Below are 27171 nucleotides of genomic sequence, written 5' to 3' on the forward strand. Positions count from 1 at the left end.
CTTAGGACTACAACATATGAATTTTGTGGAGTCACAAACATTGTCTCCAACACTGGATAAGAACAAGAGATGAGCATTAGACAAGAAATTTTCTTCTTTAGATCGTAAAAGTACACACTCTTTGTTTTACAAAGAAAGCGTAAGAAGTAAAACTTGGTTGAAATTTATATGTGGGTTTCTTTGGAGAAAATCCTATCTACTTTCAAAAAAGTGTCTGATCTCAGACAAATTAAACCTTCCTGTGGGCTAACCTTCTGTCAGGTCCTGTTGTGTGTCGTAAGACAGATGAGCTCAAAGAAAAAGCATTACACTTTTATCCTGGGTGATTTTGTTGCACTTTCCCAGAATTCATGCACACAGAGCCTACATAATGAATAAATATCAATACATTGGTCGATATTTATGAAATGCTGCTGGATACCCAGTCCTATTCTGGTTGCTCATGTTGTGGTGGTGTTGTGGGTGGGAATCAAGGTAGATTCACTGGCCTTGAGCAGTTTACAGGTTGATGGAGGAAAGCATTTGTTGCTCTAGCTCTCACCCATGTATATGTCTATGATTTGTTTTGCTGGCTTTGTACAGAATCCTCAGGTTCCCCCTCATTTAATGTGCAAAATGAAGATTCTGACAACTAAAAACAAATTGTTTAGATGGATGCATTCTCAAGAAGAGGAGAATAAAAATAATATCAATGTTTTTGCTTCCTAGTATCCCCCTTTGTATATTATATGCAGCATACATAATTTTTCATGGAAAACTAGATGAAAGAATTAGGATTAGAGGGTTTATGACTTCTTTCATTTCTTTATCATCAGACTCTGAAAGAAACTAATACCTATTTATGTGGAAAAAAAATGTACAATTTCTTTAGCTGTCACAGAAGTGTGGTTTAAAAATACCTAGTGTCCTCTGCAAAAGCCTTGGCTGAGCTGTGAGAGCAGTCACTTGCCTGTCAGATGTCTAATTATTTCTCCCTCCTCCTCAACCACGCCAGTAGCAGGGAACCATTGAGACCATATTGTTGCCCATATGTCAGAAAGCTACTAAATTAAACCCCTGTGTAACATACTGACAAGTCTAATGCAGTAGTTGGAGATTTGGTGAGTAAATTTTTCTAATCTGTCTTTCCAATTGTAATGCTTTTGAGTTTTTTTTTTTTTTTTTTTTTTTTCTGTCTGTGGTACAGGCTGGCTGTTCTTTTTCAAGGACTGAGATATTGTTACCACACATCAATACCAACTGAAAAGAAACTGAATATCTCGGTTGGACTGGATTTCTGCAGTTGATGAATTAGAGTTAGGCCCAAATCCCCAGTGTTAGGTGACAAAAACCTTATGTTCAGCCTGTCCTGCTCTGAAGTGTGCAGAATGTTCAGAGAATTTGGGTTTGATACAAATGCTGTTCTATTCTTTTGCAAACCCACAGACAGTCTTCTGAAGTTCACTGTTTCACATGCCTGGCAGAAAAGGATCTTTCCCATATCTCCCATTTCTCTTGCTTTTACCATTATACTTTTTTCTTAGCATGGATAAGTTAGTATTTTAGAATAAATTTTACGTTTTGTTTTCTCAGTTAATTGCAGGACAAGAGAACTGATTCCTAATTGTTCCTAATTTTCCCACATCTGTAAGTAACTACTATCCTAAGGGAATGCTACTTTCCTCTTTCTTCTATCCTCCTAAGGGAAATGGGTAGTCTTTCCTTTGGAGAAGAACAAAAAGCTGGACAAACAGACAAAAAAACAACAAAAATACTGGACAACTAAAGATTTCTCAAATCTTGCTCCACAGGACACTGATGTTCCTCTAAATGTTAGTAGGTATGTATCCTCTGCAAAGGGCTCTGTTGTCAAATACTCATGGGAAATTATGTCCTAAATCAACTTAAACAATTTTTTGTGACAACATACCTTGTAGCCTACAATATGCTTATGCACATTGTGAATTTCCAGGAATGTAATCTGGTGTATGAAGTATCCAAAATCATTTTGACTACCATTTATTTATTTATTTATTTATAAATGTGGGTACATGGTTTGGGGAATGCTGGGATAAACTTCTTCTCTTTCTCTTCCTGTATCAAAGCAAATAACTGTACTGGGAGCTTAGTTTGTTTCCATTTAATGACGTTTCAAGGTATTTGTTAAGCAGTGCCTACAGTATATGAGACTGTAATTGCCAGAGGAAAGGGTACTGTGAAGCAATGAAATTATAAAATATGGATAAAATCCTGACTTGGAGGAACTTATGATCTAGTGTGTAGTATTGTACATTTGAAGCATGGCATATTACAATTGGGGAAGAGTTAAAAATGCTTCTACAGGTAGCTTCCTGCATAGGGTTGTAGTTTGTACCTTTATATATTATGTATAATTTTTCTTCCTTTTGTATTTGTTTGTGAGTGGAGTTATAAAGAGTACTGAGGAGAGGTCATGACTTCTGAGCTGAAGATTTTTGGCAAGAAGACCCTTCCCAATGTGGCAGATTAAAAGAAAAATCTAATTTTTTATCCAACTTTTGCGTGGGAGAACTGATTCCACATTGAAAAACAAAAACTCATGTTATTTGCTGACTGTAATATTGAGATAACCCTGATATATTGAGGTTAAAGACAAATGAGATTTTTTTTTTCTGGTGACAGTGAAGAAACCTATTATTAATCTCTTCAATAAGAGGGACAACTAAAAATCTCTACAGCTCTTTAAGATGGTGGGAGTTTACCGTGCTCAGTGGCTCTTGTCTGTAATCCAAGCACTTTGGGAGGCTGAGGCAAGCGGATCATGAGGTCAAGAAATTGACACCATCCTGTCCAACATGGTGAAACCCCGTCTCTACTAAAAATACAGAAGTTAGCTGGGCTTGGTGGTGCGTGCCTGTAGCCCCAGCTACTCAGGAGGCTGAGGCAGGAGAATCACTTGAACCCAGGAGGCAGAGGTTGCAGTGAGCCAAGATTGCACCACTACACTCCAGCCTGGTGACAGAGCAATAGTCTGACTCAAAAAACAAAAAAACAAAAAACAAAAGAAGGCCGGGTGTGGTGGTTCATGCCTGTAATCCCAGCACTTTGGGAGGCCGAGGTGGGCAGATCACCTGAGTTTGGGAGTTCGAGACCAGCCTGACCAACCTGGAGAAACCACATCTGTACTAAAAATACAAAATTAGCAGGGCATGGTGGTGCATGCCTGTAATCCCGGGTGCTCGGCAGGCTGAGGCAGGAAAAACACTTTAACCCGGGAGGCGGAGGCTGTGGTGAGCTGACATCATGCCATTGCACTCCAGCCTGGGCAACGAGAGCAAAACTCTGTCTCAAAAAAAAAAAAAAAAAAGAAAAGAAAAGAAAAGAAAAAAGCAAAAGAGGGAGGGAGTCTCCAAGCAAAGATTTTACCTAAAACAAATGGAGCATTTTAAAAAAATTTATGTGACTTTGCAGTTAAAATGTTATGTATACAAAGTTTCAGATTACTCTTAATGGTATATAAAGCTTGATTACAAGGCGTATGTACTTGCTGCTAAGGCCTAAGAGAGCCACTGCAGTAAACCAAGTTTATTTTACTATTCACAGTCACCTAGATTTGGTGGGTTTGCTAAATGCCTAAAATAACTTTCTACTGGGCTGGCATGTTTCTTAAAAACAAAATCTCAAAGATGGGCAAGATTCATTTAAAGGAGGAAGCCCTGACATGAAAAGAAAAATCCTTGCCTGCTTGACTTTTCCCTTTGCTTTGGAACCTTAAGAAATAGGGTTGGGTCACTTTAAACAAAATTAGCTCTGGGCCTGGAAAATTTCAATTACATGCTATTGGTCTATTAACGAGAATTTTATTAGTTTGCAAAGAAATAAGGAGCATCCAGTTCTTCTCACATAGAGTGGAAATAATTTCCTTTATGGTTCACATTTAGGACTCCATTGCTCTAATTTAAATATCTTTTACTGACATTACAGAAAGAAGGCTTTTGTGTGCATTATTCCAAACAGCTGATCTCAAATTTCTGTGGATACAGACAGCTAATGAAGCAGTTAAAGTCAACTATTCAATAACTCCCAGAGATCCATAGGCTCAGTCACTCAGCAATATTTAACACGTTTGGTGAGCACAACATCTTAGATGTTGTCAGGGATAAAAAGTAATAAACTATGGTTCTTGCTTTCAAGGATTTTTCAATTGGGCAACTATGAAAAACACATACATGAAAAACTAGACTTTTAAAATAATACTCAGACAACTCCAAAGCAACCTAAAGAAGTTTGTTTATAAATTCATGTTGACCTTACCCTCAGCATGTTAGTATGAATGAATTTTCAAATCGTAGAGTTTAATTATTTTCAAGTTTAAATAAGGCATTCCACCTTCCTCAAAAGGAGGGAATTATACTTACAAAATATAATTAAAATTTTTGAGGAAAATAGAGACCTTTAAGGGAACAACTTGATAGATAGAAAAAGTTTTGCCTAGTAGAACAACTCTTCATCTATAAATCATCTTCAAAAATGAACAAGTGGCCATGATCTACACAACATAGCACAAACACCTTGCCATAGGATGCAGGAAGAACAGGCATCTGATCCAAGGCTAGTCCATGGATGGTCTGAGCAGTGGACCTTGAGGTGATCAAACCCAGAGTTCTACCCAGCAAAGATGATGATGATCAACTGAGCTTAGGAAATTCTCTCTCTCAGGAATTTGAATGTGAAACATAGTGAAAGTTAAAATGCTACTGATAAAAGTAGAGGCTGAAAAGAGATGCAGACTCTGTATTAAACTTGTTCTACCCAGATCTTCAAAGGCAGATAAGAATAATATGTTGGATACCCCAATTATGAAATTCTGCCCCAAATCTCATTCCATTAAATAAACTGGAGAACTTTATATTTTACATGTGTGTTTTTTTCTTATTCTATCTCAAAAATAGGCACATGAAATAATATAACTAATGTTTAAACTCTTCTCTACAAATCTATATTCTTTTAATCTAAGTCTACAGGATATCAGAATTCTAAGAAAAACTTGGAAATCATGTCCAGGACTATACAGGACTTTACAAGCTTTATCTTCCCAAACTGAAAACCAAGTCTAGCTGCTCTCCTCCAGGTGCTGCATAAATGGTGAGCTCTAGGCACTCATTGGCCTCTGTGATCTTCTCTTTGCACCTTCTTTTGTCCTAGTAACTTTCATGCCAATCTTCCCATTTTTGTTCTCTTCTGTCTCTTCTTCCCATTTTTGTTCTCTTCTGTCTCTTGAAATTTTATGTTTGGCAGCATTTTTTTGGGCTATGTTTCTAGTTCTCCAGGACCCAGTCTTTGGCTACCTTACTTCAGATCACTTGGTTGAAACAGTTCCCTCAGTCAACTTGTCCACTGGACTTAAGCTGTGGGACACAGAAATTTTCCCTGGAAGAACAGAACAATGAAGATGAATAGTTGAAAAATGAGGTAAGCAGAGAAGTTATTTATTTATTTTAAGCTTATTCTGTTACTTTGTAGTTGTGTAACCTAGGGTAATCTTCTAAGACTCTCAGAGCATCAATTTTAAAAATTTAGGTTGGGGATAGGAATAATTCCTCATATGGGAAGTCAAATTGTCTCTTTTTGCAGATGACATAATTATATATTTAGAAAACCCCATCATCTCAGCCCCAAATCTCCTTAAGCTGATAAGCAACTTCAGCAAAATCTCAGGATACAAAATAAATATGCAAAAATCACAAACATTCCTATATATCAATAATAGAGAGCTAAATCATGAGTGAACTCCCATTCACAATTGCTACAAAGAGAATAAAATACCTAGGAATACAACTTACAAGGGATGTGAAGGGCCTCTTTAAGGAGAATTAGAAACCACCACTCAGGAAAATATGAGAGGACACAAACAAATGGAAAAATATTCCGTGCTCATGGATTGGAAGAACCAATATTGTGAAAATGGCCATACCACGCAAAGTAATTTATAGATGCCATGCTATCCCCATTAAGCTACCATTGACTTTCTTCACAGAATTAGAAAAAACTACTTCAAATTTCATATGGAACAAAAAAAGTGCCCATGTAGCCAAGACAATCCTAAGCAAAAAGAGCAAAGCTGGAGGCATCATGCTACCTGACTTCAAACTATACTACAGGGCTACAGTAACCAAAACAGCATGGTACTGGTACCAAAACAGACATATAGACAAATGAAACAGAACAGAGGCCTCAGTGATAACACTACACATCTACAACCATCTGATCTTTGACAAACCTGATAAAAACAAGCAATGGGGAAAGGATTCCCTATTTAATAAATGGTTTTGGGAAAACTGGCTAGCCACATGCAGAAAACTGAAACTGGAATCCTTCCTTACACCTTATACAAAAATTAACTCAAGATGGATTAAAGACTTAAACAAAAGACCTAAAATCCTAAAAACCTTAGAAGACAACCTAGGCAATAACATTCAGGACATAGGCATGAGGAAGGACTTCATGATTAAAACACCAAAAGCAATGACAACAAAAGCCACAATTGACAAATGGAATCTAATTAAACTAAAGAGCTTCTGTACAGCAAAGGAAACTATCATCAGAGTGAACAGGCAACCTACAGAATGGGAGAAAATTTTTGCACTCTATCCATCTGACAAAGGGCTAATATCCAGAATCTACAAAAAAGTTAAACAGATTTACAAGGAAAAAACAAACAATCCCATCAAAAAGCGGGTGAAGGATATGAACAGACACTTCTCAAAAGAAGACATTTATGCAGCCAACAAACATGAGAAAAAGCTTATCATCACTGGTCATCAGAGAAATGCAAATCAAAACCACAATGAGATACCATCTCACACCAGTTACAATGGCGACCATTAAAAAGTCAGGAAACAACAGATGCTGGAGAGGATGTGGAGAAATAGGAATGCTTTTACACTGTTGGTAGGAGTGTAATTTGGTTCAACCATTGTGGAAGACACTGTGGCGATTCCTCAAGGATCTAGAACGAGAAATACCATTTGACCCAGCAATCCCATTAGTGGGTATATACCCAAAGGATTATAAATCATTCTACTATAAAGACACATGCACACGTATGTTTATTGCAGCACTGTTCACAATAGCAAAACTTGGAACCAACCCAAATGCTCATTAATGATAGACTGGATAAAGAAAATGTGGCACATATACACCATGGAATACTATGCAGCCATAAAAAGGATGAGTTCATGTCTTTTGCAGAGGCATGGATGAAGCTGGAAACCATCATTCTCAGCAAACTAACACAGGAGCAGAAAACCAAACACCACATGTTCTCAGTTGTAAGTGGGAGTTGAACAATGAGAACACATGGACACAGGGAGGGGAACATCACACACCAGGGCCTGTTGGGGGGTGGGGACCTAGGGAAGGAATAGCATTAGGAGAAATACCTAATGTAGATAACAGGTTGATGGGTGCAGCAAACAACCATGGCATGTGTATACCTATGTAACAAACTTGTACATTCTGCACATGGATCCCAGAACTTAAAGTATAATAATAATAACAATAAAAGAAAATGACCCTCAAAAAAAAGAATAATTCCTCATATGATTATGATTATGATTAAATGAGATAATATATACAAGGTAATTTGTATACTTAAAGTGGTGAACATCAGATAGATAACACAACATTTTATTTTTATTTACTTGTTTATTTTTAATATATACTTTTTATCTCAGTGACTTGGGGGGTACAAGTGGTTTTTTTGTACTCAGATAAATTGTATAGTTGTGAACTCTAATTTTAGTGCACTCAACAGCCAAATAGTGTACATTGTACCCAATATGTAGCTTTCTTTTAAATTTCTCACCCCCCTCCCACCCTTCCCCTTCTGTGTCTCCAGTGTCCACTATACCAATCTGTATGCCTTTGCGTGCCCATACCTTAGCCCCCACTTACAATGAAAACATACAGTATTTGGTTTTTTATTGCTGAGTTATTACATTAACAAACTATAAGGGCTTCCAGTTTCATCCAAGTTGATGCAAAAGACATTATTTCATTATTATTATTTTTTTGTAAAACCATCTAAACTTATAGTTTATTTGTGGCAAGGTTTTTAAACAATAAACTCAATTTCTCTAACAGATATTAAGCCATTTGACTATTTCTTCTGAAATAACTTTTAGTGATTTGTGTATTTCAATACCTTTTTCTATTTTGTCTAAGTTGGCAATTTTCTTTTTTTCTTTTTTTTTTTTTTTTGCCATATTGTGTGAACTCAGTTTCTTTCTTTTTTTTTTATACTTAAAGGTTTAGGGTACATGTGCACAACGTGCAGGTTTGTTACATATGTATACATGTGCCATGTTGGTGTGCTGCACCCATTAACTCGTCATTTAACATTAGGTATATCTCCTAATGCTATCCCTCCCTCATCCCCCCACCCCACAACAGGGCCCGGTGTGTGATGTTCCCCTTCCTGTGTCCATGTGTTCTCATTGTTCAATTCCCACCTATGAGCGAGAACATGTGGTGTTTGGTTTTTTGTCCTTGCGATAGTTTGCTGAGAATGATGGTTTCCAGCTTCATCGATGTCCCTACAAAGGACATGAACTCATCATTTTTTATGGCTGCATAGTATTCCATGGTGTATATGTGCCACATTCTCTTAATCCAGTCTATCATTGTTGGACACTTGGGTTGGTTCCAAGTCTTTGCTATCATTGGAAAAGGGCAGTATTAGGGTGGGAGTGACCCGATTTTCCAGGTGCCGTCTGTTATTATTTTGCTGTTATTATTTTTACTGTACATAAGCTTTTTAGTTTAATTAAGTCACATTCATTTATTATTGGTTTTGCATGTGCTTTTGAGGTCTTAGTCATAAATTCTTTGCCCATGTTAATGTCCAGGTATCCAGAAGATTTTTCCTAGGTTTTCTTCTAGCATTTTTGTAGTTTCAGATCTTACATTTAAATCTCTAATCTATCTTGAGTTAATTTTTGTATATGGCAAGAGATAGGGGTCCAGTTTCTTTTTCTTTCTTTTTTTTTTTTTTTTTTTGCATACGGCAATCCAATTTTCCCAGCACCACTTATTGAATATGATGGTCCTTTTCTTGGTATATGTTTTTGGTGACTGTCAAATATCCGTTGGCTGTAGGTATGTGGTTTTATTTCTGGGTTATCTGTTCTATTCCATTGATCTATGACTATTTTTATACCAGTAACATGCTATTTTGGTTACTATAACCTATAGCATAATTTGAAGTCCCATAATGTGGTGCCTTCAGCTTTGTTCTTTTTGCTTAGGACTGCTTTGGCTCTTTGGGCTCTTTTTTGGTTCAATATGAATTGAATTTAAAAAACAATTTTAAGATTGGTTTTTCTAATTCTGTGAAAAGTGACATTGGAATTTTTATAAGGATTGCATTGAATGTGTAGATGTTTTGGGCAGTATGGTCATGATTCTTCCCATCCATGGGTATGGGATGTTTTTCTATTTGTTTGTGTCACCTATAATTTCTTTCATCAGTGTTTTGTAGTTTTCCTTGTAGAGATCTTTTACCACCTTAGTTATATATATTCCTAAGTATATTTGTTTTGTAGCTATTATAAATGGGATTGACTTCTTGATTTGGTTCTCAGTTTAATATAATAACTTTTGGTATATATAAATGCTACTGATTTTTTTTTACATTGATTTTGTATTCTGAAACTTTCCTGAATTCATTTATCAAATTTAGGAGTATTTTGGAGGAGTCTTTAGGGTTTTCTAGGTATAAGATTATCAGCAAACAGAGCTAATTTTACTTCATCTTTTTCTATTTGGATGCCTTTTTTTCCTTCTCTTGTCTGATTGCTCTGGCTAGGACTTTCAGTACTATGTTGAATAGCAGTCATGAAAGCTGGCATCCATGTCTTGTTCCAGTTCTTAGGGGGAATGCTTTCAACTTTTCCATGTTCAGTAGGAAGTTCCTGTGGGTTTGTCCTATATGGTTTTTATTATTTTAAGGCATGTTCCCTCAATATCTAGTATGATGAGGGTTTTTATTACAAAGGAATACTGAATTTTATCAAATGCCTTATCTGCATCTATTGAGATGATGATAGGGTTTTTGTGTTTAGGATTTTCAAACTCTAACTGCAAACTTAGCTGGTTGGGAAGGTATCCTAGTCTCTCAAGGCAATGGAGTATAACTGTAGCTGCATAAGAAAAAGTAAATTGAATAATATAATAAAAAAGACATTAATATATTTAAATCTATGTTATTCATGATTTTCTAATAGTTTTCTAATACCTGTACTAATCAATTCTAGAAGCATTGCATTTATTTTATATTCCTTTTAATGTGTTTAAAGAATTTTTAGGATCTGATATGTCCTTGATTCTAAAAATCAACTGCTCCTAGCCCCTTCACTTTTCCTGGGTGGTAGCTTTCCTGATCTCATATAGCTTCACTCTTTCCCCTTTTTTCTTAGAATCTTTTCCTTCTCTGCTATAGAAAAGAAAAGGTATATTTCCCTCTGACCCCTTTTTAGAATTTCCTAAAATATTCAAATAGTGTTGATATTAAGAAATTATCAAAAGGTAGTATAGTTTTTAATGTAGCTTGTATATGAATATGTGCATCTCCAAAAACTCAGTAATGTTCTCTAGGATTTCATAAAGGAGAGGGAAGAAACAGAGCCTAAGGCTAAGCAAAGAGAAAAGCTACAGGGGAGAACAATCCCCCAAGGTGCCTGATAGGCTCCCGCCATGGGGAGCTCTAATTTGAGCAGCTCTCCAGCCCTGAAGAGCTTAGGTGGGCAGGGAAGGGATGAAAGTATTTCCAGAGGTGTTCTAATATCAGCAGTGCTGAAAATAACCCAGAGAGGAATCAAGTAAGCATGACACTTACTCAGGTATCAGCATAGGTAACAAAAAGGAACATGTTAAAATAAAAAGAGAAAGAAACCAAACCTTTTATCACATATCGCAAGATAAATACTTAGCAAGTAACTAAGGATGCATGGTCCCTCCAATTAATGGCAGAGAAGGGGACTGGAGAGGGGTTTCTTATTTCTCAAGTCAAGTTCCTTTCTCCAGAGGAGTTTAGGGAGGGTCAGGGGAATGGCTGTTCCACATATAGACTTTCAGTGAATCCCACTGTTTTTAGTTTCCTTTTTTTCTGCTTTCCATGGTGTCTGATTTTTTTTTAAGTCTAAAAACTTCTTAACTATTTCTCACATTAACATGTCATAGCATAGGGATTGGCAAGCTATGTTCTGTGGCCCAAATCTTGCCAGTCATCTGTTTTTGTATAGCCTGAGAACCAAGAATGGTTTCTACATTTTAAATTACACTTTAATATTTATATTTTAAATTGAATTTTAAAATATATCCAAGAAATAATATTTTGTGGCACATAAAATTATATAAAAGTAAAATTTCAGTGTCCATAAGTGAAGTTTTATTGGAATGTAGTCATGTTTATTCATGTCTATATTGTCTATGGCTGGTTTCATGCTACAATGACATAATTGAGTAGTGGTAACAGAGACTTAAATAATATCCTTTATTTTGCCTCTTGGCCTACAGAACCTAAAATATTTACCATATGGCATTTATAGAAACAGTATGCCATCCCTGACACTAGGTGGTAGGTCCTCTGCTCTGTTCTGTCAGTAGTGTTCTTTTATCTCCTTTGTGTCTTTTATATATTCATTGATATAACTGTATTGATGGCTCCTTCTCTTGTCTTTGTTGTTGTCAGTTCATTTCATTTTTATTCCTTTGCTAATATTTTGGGAAGCTAAAAGAATAGATAAAATGTTACTTGAGAGGCCAAGGCAGGAGAATCACTTGAGCCTAGGAGATTGAGGCTGCAGTGAACTGTGATTGTGCCACCATACTCTAGCCCGGGTGACAAAGCAAGAGCCTGTCTCAACAAACAACCAAATAAAAAACAAACCCACTAAAATGTATGTAGCATAAATATGTCCTAACACACACACACTTATTTAATATATATAAACAGAGAACAACTGTTCTCAGTACAACAGGTAAGTAGCGTTTTTCTATCTACTTTGAAGATAAGGATGCTAGGGTCAGAAAAGTTAGTAACTTTCCCAAGATCATCACACAGCTAGGAAGTAGTAAGGCAAGATTCAAACTCAGGTAGTCTGGCTCCCGGCTCTCCCCCACTACACAATACTCCTTTGATTCCTGTGAGAAAGATGAGGCAAATTTGTGTGGTTCGTCCACTGTCACGATTCATAAATAGATCCAATGTAGTTTAGAATAAATGAGAAATCTGACAAGTTAAGTTTTATTAGGAGGTAGGGAGGGGGAAGAAATGTGCCCAAAGTGAGGGGAGATAGAATTCTGTACCCATCAAATGTTTGTTTCTTGCATCTTAACATTTGGCTCAAGGCTGTACTTATCTGTTTGGCAATATGGTATTATTTTGTGTTATTTTATATGAGAGATAGGGTTGCATTCTGTTGCTGAGGCTGGAGTGTTGGGGTATGACCACAGCTCACTGCAGCCTTGAACTCCTGGGATCAAACAATCCTCCCACCTCAGCCTCCCAAAGTGCTGGTATTACAGGCATGAGCCATTGTGACTGGCCTCTGTTTGGCAAAATCTTATGTCACCAACTGATGAACTATAGCATAGGGGAAGCAGTGGAGTAGGGCTTGTGATCTTAACTGTTCTAAAGATTTGGGGGTATATCCATTTTTCAAATGTGAGAATTAGTTCCAAAAGTGTTTATGAGAGGTGATCTTTGAAAATGAAGCTCTGGGCCAGGCGTGGTGGCTCACGCCTGTAATCACAGCACTTTGGGAGGCTGAGGCGGGTGGATCAACTGAGGTCAGGAGTTCAAGACCAGTCTGGCCAACATGGTGAAACCCTGTCTCTACTAAAAATACAAAACATTAGCCGGGTGTGGTGGTGGGCGCCTGTAATCCCAGTTACTCGGGAGGCTGAGGCAGGAGAATCGCTTGAACTCGGGAGGTGGAGATTGCAGTGAGCCAAGACTGCACCATTGCACTCCAGCCTGGGCAACAAGAGTGAAACTCTGTCTCAAAACAAGAAAAAAAAAAGAAAAAAAAAAAAAAGAAAATGAAGTTCTGTGGATAAATATATTCAGGAAATGAGGCATTCCATATTACTCTATGCTCTCTGAAGGCTTTGCATTAAATTTTTTGTTTGTTTTTTAAACCAATTCCCTCAATTTAAATGACCACAATTTTTTTTGACCTATATAAAATCTTTCAGTATTCTAAGGAATTAGTGTTCTGTGGAACATACTTTGGGAAATATTATTCCTCATTTTTACTTGTACAGAAAGGTTGTATTGCGTCTGACATTTTAACGTAGGGAAAAAAGTAAATTATTTTATCTACAATGAATCTCTTCTTTTTCCCAAGATTTTATCTGTGAAGTAGCAGGGAAACAAATGAACTCATGTCATGTGTGATAAACAAAGACCAATATGTTGAGTTTTTGGTTTCTTTTTTGGGATAAATATTTACTCAGTCTCTCAGATGGCCTTCGCCAGCCTTGGCTTTTTGCCCTAAGGTGTGTCAAGGACAGGGCTCCCTGGCTTGTGCTCATCCTGGGATAAAGGCTTGCTGTTTTCTGCTGGTCTTAGGGGCAGTGTCTCTTGGATGACTGAGTGCTGCCAGCCCTGTTATAGACAGTGTACACCTAATGGAACTCTATTTGCTGTCCCTCAGCAGGGCTCCTGGCTGACGTGGCCTCACCTTGCTCTTCTGTGAGCCTGCCACCCTGGTGTCTACCCCCAAGTCTCCTCTGTGAGGTCACTTGTCTGCCCAGCAGGCCCTGTGTCAGGCCCATTGTCTCTCAGCTACAAACATGCAGGAACTGGAGAGATTTGGGAAAACTCAACCTCATAACCTTTCTTTTTTTTGCACATAGTGCATAGCCAAGTAGCTGTGGCTGCATCCCAGGCTGTTGTATTTAGGGAGAAGGGAACAACTTGAAAGGTGCTCATTTTCCAGAGTCTTCCATGAGAAGTAGTTCACTATAGCTCTTATCTTTAACATTTATTTTATTTTCACTTATGTGACACACATCCCCCTGAAATCCAGGGAGGGTAAAAGGGGGACATCAGTTTGATAATTTTCAATCCCTCTTTCTGTTTTCTTCTCATTGTCTCCCAAGCCAGATGCTTATTTTATTTCTCCTTTATCTTTTCTTCTTCTATAGAGTGATCCTGGCTGTTGGTAGGAGTATGAGACACCCCTCCACATTAGCAAACCCTAGATTCTAAATCCATCAGCCTAAGTTGTTGGTAAGTTAATGAAGGGAATAAAGACAAGTAAAACATTCTTCCCCAAGATAACATTCTGGTGAGCAAAGTTTATTGTCTTGCTGCATGTCCAATTTGTATGTAGGGGCAAAAAACAAACTTTCTCTTTGTTCTTTTCCTTACATTTCTTATATAACAAATTTAATCTACCTATTGCCAGATGGATGCTTAATGTAAAGTATGATATACTCAGAAAAGTGAAAGGAACAAAGCACATTTGTAAAATTTGAGATAATTACCTTTAGACCCATATTCTACCATCCTCTCCTAGCTGGCCAATGTTTTTAAATGGTTCTCTGATATTGCTGTTTCTTGATTTTTTTCTTCTCCTGGCTGCTCTTTCTCTAATTTTCAGGCTCATCACCCTTTGTGCCTCTATGAAATATTGCTCCTTTCAAAAGTTCCATTTGCAGGCCATTGTTCCTCTCATTCTCTATACTGAATGATCTTAACCATACTAATTATTTTAATTGCTAAGCATGCCCTGATTTTCCAAATCTATATTCTAACCCTGAACCTTGTATCTGGTTAATCTGTAGGTGCCTTAAAGTCAACACACTGAATCCATTCACCAGTGAATGCTTTCTTCTCTTGTGTGTGCCATCTCATTTAATGGTGGGAGAATTCAACCAGTTCCACACTGACACCTTAGACTCCTTCTTTCCCCAGAACCCCCAACATTGGCCTCCTACCTTCTCATTTCCAAACCTCCCAATCCAAATCACTACCAATTCCTCTCCATGCCCTTCTTTCTACCCTCGCTGTAAATACCCTAGGCCAGGTTCTCATTATTTCTTACATGGACTATTCTAGTAACTTGCTGAAGAATCTTTTTGCTCCTTATTCCCCCATATGATAGCAATCTACCTCCATGTTGCTGCCAGAATGCTCTTTTAAAATCCTATGGGCCCCATCCCTACCCTCATTTTATCCTGTCTCACATCTAGCTACTTCCCATAAACTTGTTTTCCTCCAGTCATTCTTCTGGTAGTTCTTAGAATGCTTCCTGCTCTCTTATGCCTTGCTATTTTTACACAGGTGATTTATTCTTTTGGGTCACCTTTCTTTCCCTTATCCATTGAGCTAATTCTGAATTATGCTTTATAAATTATTTCCTGCTACCTTTACCAGGAAGCCATCCCTTTAAATCCCAGCCTGAATAAGGCAGTATTTCTCTGTGCTCCTTCATGCATACCTTTAATTCACATGCTCTTGTGGAGCCATCATATTATATTTTAATGTTTAGCTCAACATTATTTATTTAATGTTTATCTCAACCTTCTTCTTTTACTCTATTTGGGAATGGTAACTGTATCTTTCTTGCCAATTTCTTTGTCCCTACTGCCTAGTTAAAGCCAGATACCCAGTAAGCTTTCAGTAAATATTTTTTTTCTGAATGAATGTAAGAGGTTAAATAGAATAAGGATGGATAAAAGGTCATTGGATTTGGCTTTATGAAGGTCTCTGCTGATCTTGGGGAGAAGAGGTTTAGTAAGTATATTTAACTTTCACAGTCTGGGCACTGAGAGGCTTGAAGGTAAGGCTGCATGCTTGAACACCAACCTCACCTCTCCCTGCAATACTTCAAAATAGAAAGAAAAGCTGTTAAGAGCTTCTGAAAGTGAATTGTGGAGCAATTAAAGTGACAGAAAGATATGAGTGATTTGGGTGAGCATGCTTTTAGCCATGAAAAAGCAGCCAAATGCATCTGCTTCAATAAAATTCAGAGCAAAACCTTTGTAATCAGTCTGAAAACACCCAAGGCTTGCTTGCTTTTCTAAGGAAAGTAAAATGATTTGGCAGCTGGATGCTTCATCATGAGAACAGTACTTAATCTTTCACTTTTTGAGTTATGTTAAAAAAATATAGGTATAAAGCCACAGTTCTTTCCTTCATGACAGGCTTATCCCCAAAACCTTGGGGGCACACAATGGGGTAGCAGATGAAGGTCCTGGCAGCAACCCTCACCCTGCCAGGTTTCTGTGTAAGTCCCCAGACCCCTCATTTCAACATCTCCACTTACTCTTCTAACAGACCGCCAGGGCCCCAGCTGCTCAGTTAGACCAGGGGAAAGGCTGTCAGCAACCACATAACTAATTTCAGCCAGAATGTGAGAACCCTAGGCAGGTCATACCACAGTGATTAGGAGCCAAAAAATAATCATGGAATAATAATGGAATGACTCTCCATCCCCAGTCACTCAGGTGGACAGGAGGCTGGGTTAGGGCTGCCGGAGACCTTGAAAGTGTTTTGACATATATAGATCAGGTGAAGGATATACTTAACTCAGCAAGGTGCATTTCAAAAATTGTGCTCAAAGTTGAAATTGGAAGCCCTAGATAGTAGGAACCAGAGATGACTTGAATTAATAAGGGTAGGAGGGAGCAGGGAGAAGTGCGGGGTATATGGTAACTGTATTTGTTAAGGTTCTGTAGAGAAACAGAATCAATAGGAGATATGTTTATCTATATCTTCTATTGGTTATACATACATACATACACACACATACAATATATATATAAATATAATATATATATAAATATAATATATATAAATATAATATATGTATAAATATAATATATAAATATAATATATAAATATATATAAAAATATAATATATATAAATATATATAAATATAATATATATAAATATAATATATATAAAAGTATATATATAAATATAATATATATAAATATAATATATATGTATATATAAATATATAAATATAATATATATACAAGTATATATATCAATATAATATATATAAGTATATATATAAATATAATATATATAAGTATATATAAAAATATAATATATATAAATATATATATGTTTATTTATTTATTTATTTTAAAGAATTAGCTAATGTGATTGAGGAGCTAGCAAGTCCAAAGTCTATAGAGCGGGCCAGCAGGTTAGAGGCAGTCAGGGTTTTTATGTTGTCGTCTTGAGGCAGAATTTCTTCTTTGAGAAACCTCAGTCTGTTTTCTCTTAAGGCCTTCAGCTGATTGGATGAGGCTCACTCACACTATGGGAAGATAATCTGCTTCACTTAGAGTCTGCTGATTTTAATGTTAATCACATCTAAAACATACCTTCACAGCAATATGTAGACTAGTGTTTGACAAAATGATTGGGCACCATAGCCTAGCCAAGATGACACATAAAATTAACCACCATTGGCACCAAAAGAGGGACAGTGAAAGCCCACATGAAGAGGAAGAGCTAGGCCAGGAGCCTAAGAGGAGCCATAGACAAACTCAGTGTCTGTGATGGGAAGTAAACAGCTATGTCTGGTTGGTCAGGGCAGGGAAATCACAAGATACAAGTTGTACTGATGCTGAGCTTGACCCCATCATGCCTTTTTAGATTTAGCTTAGTTCACTGGGTGATGGTAAAGATAATAGATCAAAACTCCCAAGGCTTCCCACTGCAGGTCTTGCTCAAGCGGGCAGAGGCTAGGATTTTGTTTCCCTTATTTCTCCAGCAAAATATACTTGTCCTGTGTCTCATTTTATTAGAATGTTACTGAATGCCTAGCATAGCCAAGTGTTAGTAGTCTAAGTAGTTTAAGACAGCAAATACCAACCTTTTGTTAATAAAAATATAAGCTCCTTCAATTGAAAACAGATGAGAAAATTCATGCCAGAGTCTAAGTACTTCTGCAGTATCTGTTAGTTTGAAAAGTATGTCCTTCACAACATTTTGGAGTATCCTCATTGTCCTCTCCAGTGACATGTTTTCTTTTTGTGCTGTGCTAGCTACTTACTTACTGTTTCTTAACATATCCTTGGCTTCATGATGCCAGGCTGAATCTGCAAACTAAATTTTCAGGACTCCTTTGTAGCTCTACTGGGAGGAGTTGGCAGGAGATTCAAAAACAGGAGGAAGAGAGAAGGCACACTCCTCCTGTTCCCAGGTTTTGTAAGCATCTCAACAGCAGTAGCTACAGAAGCCACAGACAACTCCAGCTCTTGCATTTTTTGGTATGCTAAGCAGCAGCTGCAAGGCACTCCCCTCAAAGGCCTAAGCACCAGATGTGCAGTATTTCCTCAACATACTTGAAAAACAGCCCCAAAGAAGCCCTGATTTAGAGATCTGAGTGCCTTTGTAAGACACATGCATCCCCTCCCACAAAAACTCAAAAATTAGATGGGCAGTGCCATCTCTAATCTTTGAGTACCAGTTGTTCAAGGAGCCCAGTCAGGTCCAAGCACCAGATTAGCAGTGCTTTCCTCTATGTTCTGAAAGCCTAACATGTGGTGCCTTCCTTAGGAGTCCAAGCACTGAATTGCAGTGTCCCATCAGAGGTCCAAGTGTCAGCCATGTGGGGCCCACCCAGGTCCACAGGGGTGTACATGAGTTTGGAGCACCTCTTGTATGGTCAGAACCTCAGCTGCACAGCACCACCTCTTTTGCTCTATGTTTTCTCTTCTGTTCTCTAAGCTCTAGGGGTGGTGGTTGCCTTCTAGAGTTACCCAAAACTCTAATTTTTGTTCTATTAGCTTTGAGTTCAAAAGCCTATTAAACAACTTCCTGTATTAAACTTCTTGCATTTGAAATATCAATTTTACATCCTGGACCCTGAGCTGTGCATGTATCTTAGCTTTCCCAAAGCCAAGGTAGCTGAAACATACTAAGATTGTTGTCTTCAGGTTAGATTGTCACTGTGGAAGTGCAGGAGTGAAAGACTACTGATAAGTGTTTTTGTTTTTTTAAAGTATTCTTTCCAAGGCCAAAGCAGAGACAAAAATGTCGAGCTTTAAGACTTTGAATTTTGGTTTCTCAAATGCAGAGGTCTTGGGACACAAATTTTTTCTCATAAACAATAAGTATTTTCTGTCTCCCTCTCTGACTATATAAATATTCTTGAGTTAGGAGTTTTTCCTGCTGATGGGTTTGTGGTCTTGCTAACTTCGAAGAATGAAGCTGCGGACCTTCACAGTGAGTGTTACAGCTCCAAAAGAGTCTACGGACCAGGAGAGTGAGCAGCAGCACAGTTTATTGAACAAAGTGAAAGGAAAGCTTCCACATGGTGGAAGGGGAGCTGGAAGGGTTGCTGTCGCTGGCTTGGGTGGCTAGGGCTTATATCCCTGTGTTACGCCCTCCGCTTTCTTTCTTTTTGTCCAGAGAGTGGTTCTTTTTCAATCCTCCCTTGGAGTGGTTAATTTTGAATCCTTCACTCGATTGGTTAAGAACTCAAAACCCTGAGTCACAAGGGTCTTTTGCAAAAGTCCCCAAACTGGCCCAGGAAGTCCCGCCAACTCCATCCCTCAGTCCTCCCTCTCAACAGGGGAGCCCAACTGCTGTTGGGGTGTGAGACAATGACCACTCTAACTGCTTCCTGCTGAATAGGGGCATAGAAGGGGCCCTGCACCTGAGGTTTCCTCATGAGAGGTGGTTTGGGTGTCAACGTCCGGGTATGGGCTGGCAGGCTGGTCTAGAGGTCCTTGATAATAGGTGCTGGTTGAAGTCATCTGAGGTTCCATCTGCAGTACCATTTGTAGTTTCATTGATTCTATTCGGGAAGAAATGGATGAGGGAATTGAAAAGACTTGGGCCAAAGGTTACTCCTAGAATAATCATAAGGAGGGGACCTAAGAATGGAAGAAGCCAGGGGAGAACATGCTGTGAGAACCATGAGGTAGCTTCAGTTGTCCCACTGTGTAGTCTGCTGGCTCTATCCTGAAGTCATTTAATTCCATCTCTGACTACTTGATTTATTGACATAAAAACAAGATTCCTCGTTCAGAAAAAGGCATGTTCTTCCCCTTTCAGCAGTGAGGAGATCTAGTGCTTGCCGGTTCTGGAGAACCACGGCTCCTAATGAGTTATTTGGTCCTGGATTTGAATAAGTTGGACAGAGATTTCATCTAGGCTTTCTCTTAATTCTTTAGAGAGTGTTAAGGACACTGTGAGTCCAGTGGTTCCAGTTCCTAGGGTGGTAGTAAATCCTAAACCAGCTGATAGAGGAAGTAGTGAGATTGCTCTTGGCTGAAGCTTAGCATGAATGGGCACAGCTACTGCCTCTTCTGAAAAGGAATAAGTCACAGGAGGTACTATGTAAGCTAAAGTACAAGTTCCCATCCAGTTGGTGGGGAGGCAAATATAGAAGGATCTTCCACACACAGAGAAAACTCCTTGCTGGGGTTCTATACACCCCTGTAGCTGAAAATCTAATAAGGGCTGAGGTCAGTCTGCATTAATTTCTCATTCCCATGATTTGAGGCTTCGGGACTAATGAGCCACTCCTAGTGGTTGGAGCTGAATAGAATTTGCCAAGGACAAATTATGGGGTTCCTCTAAGGCAAACTGGTGGCTAGCTGCATTAAGAAAAACTCGTGCTCCAGGGACAGGAAGCAGGGAGCAATGGGGTCTCTTGGCTCTTTGGAGGCTCTTTTATTTGTTCCCTTTTGGGCTGTAGAGGCCAGAGAGGCTTCAGCATTACTAGGAGGAGCTGTGGGGAGGCCTGGGTATGGGAGTAGACTTTGAGGACTCCTTGTGGGGTGCAGGTTACATGTCTTACACAATCATGGGTTACCCCTTAATGAGAAGAAGGTCTGAACATAATGGTACCTCACTCCACTTGCCTTCTCGTTCACAAAAAAGATCTAGTTGCAGGATGGTATTATAGTTTATACTTCCCTCAGGTGGCCATTGTTCTCCTCCTGGAAGAGGATATTGTGGTCAGGCAGTGCTGCAGAAAAATATGAGCCGCTTCTTTTTCAATGTCTGGGGACCAAATTGGTCCCAGTTATTCAGAATACACCTCAGGGGTGACTTTGCTTTGGAGGCAACGTCTCCCGTCTGAAAGGAGAGCATAGGGATGCCCACATCCCTAGTCATTCCCTGTGGACACTGATTCTAGGGAGTCCCATACTGTTTTAGTGTCCTTTTTCCAGGGTGCGCAATCACCCATGGAACGCTGCTTATCAGATTTAATTGTGCTTACCAACGTAGCAGTTTCAACTACACTCTTTTCCCTCTCTTAGCCACAAAGAAGGAGGCCAGGCTGCTGAGTTTAGTGGCCTCTTACCAGCACGCCTGAAACAGTTTTTTTTCCTGTGAGTGGGTTCTAAGTCCAGGGTGTATTCTTAGGTGGTTGATGAGGCTCCCGTTAGCATATTTCTGAGCTTGAAACTGCCCCAGTAAGATAAACTCCTTAAAGATTGTACATAGACATAGCAATTTTAAGGTGGGGGGCAACAGGGCATTGGGCCAAGGTTGAAATAGCATCTCATGTACTAAGGCCTTTTGTCCCCGATTTCCATCATAAGAATATGACTTTTGATCTCCCAGTCAATGGTCTATTATATTACTTAACTCCCACAAGAATGAGTGGTACCCCAAGTAGAAGAGCTCCATAGTTCGGACTGCTGATCACAAACAAGAAAGATGATAAGTGAAATGGTTCCCAGTGAGGTGGAGATGACAAAAAGAGAAATGGCCTAAGTCTTCCAGTAACCATTGGCACACACTATATTGTCCTGGGTGTTGCCTCGGGTGCTGAATATGAGGAACAGTTCCTGTATATTTGTACTGTTGCCCATCTACATAAGAATAAGCCATGGGATACCAGAAACATGGATCTGAGGGTTGCCATCCTAATTGTTTTAGATTCCTAATCCAGAGAGTTTTCATCCCAGAGGTAGAGAAAATCCTGGAAGACAGGGTCTCAAGAAAGTCTTCCCTACAGACATTTGGACCCAGGAGGCATGGGTCTAGAAGGGTGGGTGAAGAACGTTTGGGAGGCTTTTTAACAAAGGTTTCACACAGCACCATGATCTCGACCGGGTGGTACCGGGATCTCAGGGCTACTGTTTTCCACCCTTGGCTGGCCCTCGGTTCAACCAGAAAATGCAGAGAAAGTGAGAACTCATTCCAGGCAAACCAACACTCCTGACTCAGAAGGGTCGGGGGGTTGTTAGAGAGCCCTTTCCCAGAAAGCCTTCCACCTGTGTCTTTAGTCCGGCAACCACACTTGTTGCTTTTAAATGGCCGACAGGTGCCTAGTGTTCACCCCCAGTTCTAAAGAAAAATAGAGCAGAGTAGCAAGCGAAAGAATTCCGATGTTACTCACCACTTTGGAAATCCCAGGCAAGCCCCCTTGATGAGTCAGGAGTTTTTCCTGCTGATGGGTTCGTGGTCTCACTAACTTCAAAGAATGAAGCTACGGACCTTGGCGGTGAATGTTACAGCTCAAAAAGAGTCCACAGACCAGGAGAGTGAGCAGCAGCACAGTTTATTAAACAAAGTGAAAGGAAAGCCTCCACATGGTGGAAGGGGACCTGGAAGGGTTGCTGTTGCTGGCTCGGGTGGCTAAGGCTTATGTCCCTGTCTTACCTCCTCCCCTTTCTTTTTGTCCAGAGAGAGTAGTTCTTTTTCAGTCCTCCCTTGGAGTGGTTAATTTTGAATCCTTCACTCGATTGGTTAAGAACTCAAAACACTGAGTCACAGGAATCTTTTACAAAAGTCCCTAAACTGGCCAAGGAAGTCCTGCCAACTCCACCCCTCATTCTGAAAGGTAGGAAGGAGGCAAAAACTGTAGGAGAGAAAAGCAAGATACTTAGAAACTTTTGAAGGTTTCTGAAATGGAGGCTATGTTTCTTGCCCCTCCCCATCAGATTCACACCAAGGAGGGATAACAGAGCCATCAATAGGTGTGAGAGTCTGAGAACAGTAGGGAGGTTTTTCTTCCTCTTTCCTAAAACCATGACATTGCAGTTCCTGTTACCACCTTGGTGTGGGGGCAAGAAAGTAGAGATAATCACTGCACATAGTAGACAAAGAGAGCTTCAGTATGAGGAACTGAGGGGGCCCTAGCCCATTGTGTCAGGTTTTCTGCCTCTCCAGGCTGAGAAAGAGAGATGGCCAACTTAGAGTGGTTTAGAGTTGTGATGAGTGACGATTTTGGTGGAAATAAAGCAGAGTATATAACCAGAGTCTGGCAAAGAGTGTGGACACTTCTATAGATGCCAGTGTAGATAAAAGACAACATCTGAGAACCACAGGGTGCTAATGTGGAAAACAAGTATAGTCTGGACAGAGAATCCAGAACACACAAATGCCTCTTCCTCATGTCATGATGCTAGGTAATGCCTGCCTCAGGAGCTTAGAAAATGCTAAAGGGAAAAAATGGTGATGGGAAAGTTCTATGCCTATTTATTTATTTTTTTTTTTGAGATGGAGTCTCACTCTTTTGCCCAGGCTGGAGTGCAATGGCGTGATCTTGGCTCACTGCAATCTCTGCCTCCTGGGTTCAAGCAATTCTCCTGCCTCAGCCTCACATGTATCTGGGATTATAGGTGCGTGCCACCATGCCCAGCTGATTTTTTGTATTTTTAGTAGAGACAGGGTTGCACCACATTAGCCAGGATGGTCTCGATCTCCTGACCTCATGATCTGCCAGCCTTGGCCTCCTAAATGTTGGGATTACAGGTGTGAGCCACTGCACCCAGTCCTATGCCTATTTTTTAAACTAAGTTTTTTGAATTTTAACTAAAATACCCAATTTAGCAAGTTTGCCTAAGATTATATTACCTCTCATAGGAAGAAGAAAATTATATTGTTACAAGAGAATAAATATGTGCTTTTTGCATAGCTGAACATATGGACATTTATCCTAATACATATGTTCAGACTGTCCCTCTTTTCAAGAAAGTGCTGGTGTAAAACATATTTAATCAGGAGATACTTTTTTGTACTAGAGAGAATAGCTTTGTGTCTGGGAGGAACAGAAATGTTTTCTTTCTTGCAATACAAATCAGAACAAAGAAATAACGACGAGGAGTCTGAGTTTTTTCCTCAGAAACAAAGAAACAACTTGAGGCATCTAATATAATCTAGGAAACCCAAATGACAAAACAAAAGCTACTTCTGAGTTACTTTTAAAAGTCGTAAGGAACCTTTTCTCCCCCAAGATTAGAGGCTTTTAGTGTGCCTTAGCCAGTTGAAAAGAGCAAGATAATACAGAAAGATAAACTGTGAGGAAGATAATACATAAACTGTGAGCTTTAATTCAAGATGAAAATGGGAATGCACTGGAATTGTGAAAGACACTCCATCTGGAACACTTACTCTTCTGGATTAGGAGTGTAGGCAACGTCCCATCCCCATGCAAGAACCTGGGGCCAAGGAGGTTTAACAGATTCATGCCTAGGCACACCTCTGGGTGCTTAGCAGCTGCTCACAAGATTCTCTCCTGGCACTGGTGCTTGTGCCTGTCATCTGGGGACCTGTATGTGGACTGCCCCAGTTCAGTCTCACCCATCTTTGTCCCCACCACCCTAGGGCTGAGCAGGGAGCTCAGACCACTCTGCACTCCATGGATCAGCCCATTGCCTGAGGTAACAGAGAGCCTCTCCCAGTAAACAAGGATCAAGTATTTACCCAGCCACTTTGGCTACAGCTCACTCTTATTTATAAGCACCATCTACAGCCCAGCAGGTCCACTACACAGCCCAGTATAAAACCTGCCATTAGAAGTGCATAGGGCTGCAAAAGCAAAGCCAAAAGATCCTACCCAGCATTCTCTACAGTCATATTCACTAGAGAGCAGGGCAGGGGGCAGGGATGGAAAGGAAAAGAGAAACTCCCGAATAATATTATAGGAAAAAGAAAGGAAAGGAAAAAATCCTGCCTATGAAAATAAATACAAAAGTTAGAAGGTACAACATCTCCAGATGAGAAGGAACCAGCACAAGAATTCTGGTACTACAAAAAATCTGAATGTGCTGATACCACCAAAGGACTGCACTGGCTCTCCTAACCAAAATGGAAACTCAGAAATGACAGATAAAGAATTCAAAGAAACGACTGTGTGAACCCAGGAAATCTGAGACAGATCTCAGTTAATTTAGAAAGTTTGTTTTGCCAAGGATGAGGACGTGCCTGTGACACAGCCTCTGGAAGTCCTGATGACATGTGCCCAAGGTGCCCTGATGACATGTGCCCTGATGACATGTGCACAGCTTGGTTTTATATATTTTAGGGAGACATGAGACCTCAATCAATATGTAAGAAGTAGATTAGTTCTATCTAGAAAGGCGGAGACAGCTCAAAGCAAGGACCCCACCCCCCCACCCCCCTGGGGGATTCCAGGTCACAGGTTGGTGAGAGACAGATGGTTGCATTCTTTTGAGTTTCTGATAAGTCTTTCCAAAGGAGGTAATCAGAATATGCATCTATCTCTGTGAGCAAAAGGGATGACTTTGAATAAAATGGGAGGCAGATTTGCCCTGAGTGGTTCCCAGATTGAAGGGGCTCAAGATATTTTCCTTTCACAACTACAAGGAAGGTTCAATGAGCTCTGAGACAAAATAAATACAAAGAAATTTCTAAAGCACTCCAGGAAATGTAGGGAGAGATAAGCATACTGAAAAGAATAAATCAGAGCTGCTGGAATTGATAAACCTACTTAAGGACTTTCAAAATACAATTGAAACCTATAGTAATAGACTGGACCAAGCAGAAGAAAGAATTGCAGAGCTTGAAGACTAGTCTTTCAAACTCTAGCCCGGTCAGACAAAAATAAAGCAAAGGGAATTTTAAAAAATGAACAATTTTTGACAAATATGGGATTATGTAAAGCAAGGAAACCTATAAGTTTAGGCATTCCTGAGAGAGAAAGAGAAAAAGTAAACAACCTGGAAAACATATTTGAGGGAATAATTCATGAAAATTTCTCAAATCTTACTAGAGAGGTAGACATCCAGAGAACACCTGTGAGATACTGTATAAAACAAACATCACCAAGGCATGGAGTCACCAGACTGTCCAAGGTCAATGCTCAATAAAAAAATCTTAAAGCCAGTTAAAGAAACATGTCATATAACCTAAAAAGGGAGCCTAATTAGTCTAAGAGCAGACTTCTCAGCAGAAAAATTACAAGCCAGGAAAGATTGGGGGCCTATTTTAAGCATTCATTAAAAAAAGAAATTCCAACCAAGAATTTCATATTTCACCAAACAAAGCTTCATAAGTAGAGGAGAAATAACATCCTATCCAGACAAGCAAGCACTAAGAGAATTTTCTTAATCACTAGACCAGACTTAGAAGAGATGCTTAAGAGAATTCTAAACATGGAAACAAAGCAAAGATATCTGCAACCACAAAAACACTCGTACATAGTCCATATATGCTACAAAGCAACCACACAATAGAAATTACAAAGCAGCCAGCTAACAACTTCATGATAGGATCAAAAGGTCACATATAAATATTAATCCTGAATCTAAATGAATCTTGAATCTTGAATATAAATGTTCTAAATGCCCCACTTAAATTGCAGAATGGCAAGGTGGCTAAAAAAAAGACCTATCAGTCTGCTGTCTTCAAGACACCCATTTCACACTTAACAATACCTATAGGCTCAAAGTAAAGGGAGAAAGATCAACTCCACAAATGGAAAACAAATAAGAGCAGGGGTCACTATTCTTATATCAGATTAAACAGACTTTAAACCAACAAAAGTAAAAAAAGGATAAATTGAAACCAATAAAGGGTTCAATTCAACAAGAAGACTTAACTATTCTAAATATATCTGCACCTAACATGGGTGCACCCAGATGCATAAAACAAGTACTTACAGACCTATGGAAAGACATAGACAGCCACAAAATAATAGTAGGGAACTTCAAAACCCCACAAACAACACTAGACAGATCATAGAGGCAGAAAACTGACAAAAAATTCTGGGCTTTAACTTGACATGTGACCAGGTAGACCTAATAGACATCTACAGAACACTCTACCCATCAGCCACAGAATATACATTCTTGTCTCCACATGGAACTCGAAGATCAAACACATGCACAGATATAGAGCAAACGTCAATATATTTTTAAGAATGAAAATCATACTAAGCACACTCTCAGTAAAAGTGAAATAAAAACAG

The 27171-nt window shown here is 39.1% G+C and overlaps 1 long non-coding RNA gene across 1 annotated transcript in view; it reads left to right on the plus strand.

Moving 5' to 3' along the window:
- The first annotated feature begins 1186 nt into the window (after nucleotides 1-1186).
- The window catches only part of LOC134761537 (uncharacterized), a 51688-nt gene continuing 25703 nt past the window's right edge, over nucleotides 1187-27171 (plus strand). Inside the window, exons 1-4 of the long non-coding RNA XR_010140251.1 lie at nucleotides 1187-1819; nucleotides 4976-5103; nucleotides 5257-5430; nucleotides 14173-14257. This is a non-coding gene — a long non-coding RNA (uncharacterized LOC134761537). The remainder of the gene's footprint in view (nucleotides 1820-4975; nucleotides 5104-5256; nucleotides 5431-14172; nucleotides 14258-27171) is intronic.

Source organism: Pongo abelii, chromosome 5 (assembly GCF_028885655.2).
Source record: "Pongo abelii isolate AG06213 chromosome 5, NHGRI_mPonAbe1-v2.0_pri, whole genome shotgun sequence".
NCBI lineage: Eukaryota > Metazoa > Chordata > Mammalia > Primates > Hominidae > Pongo > Pongo abelii.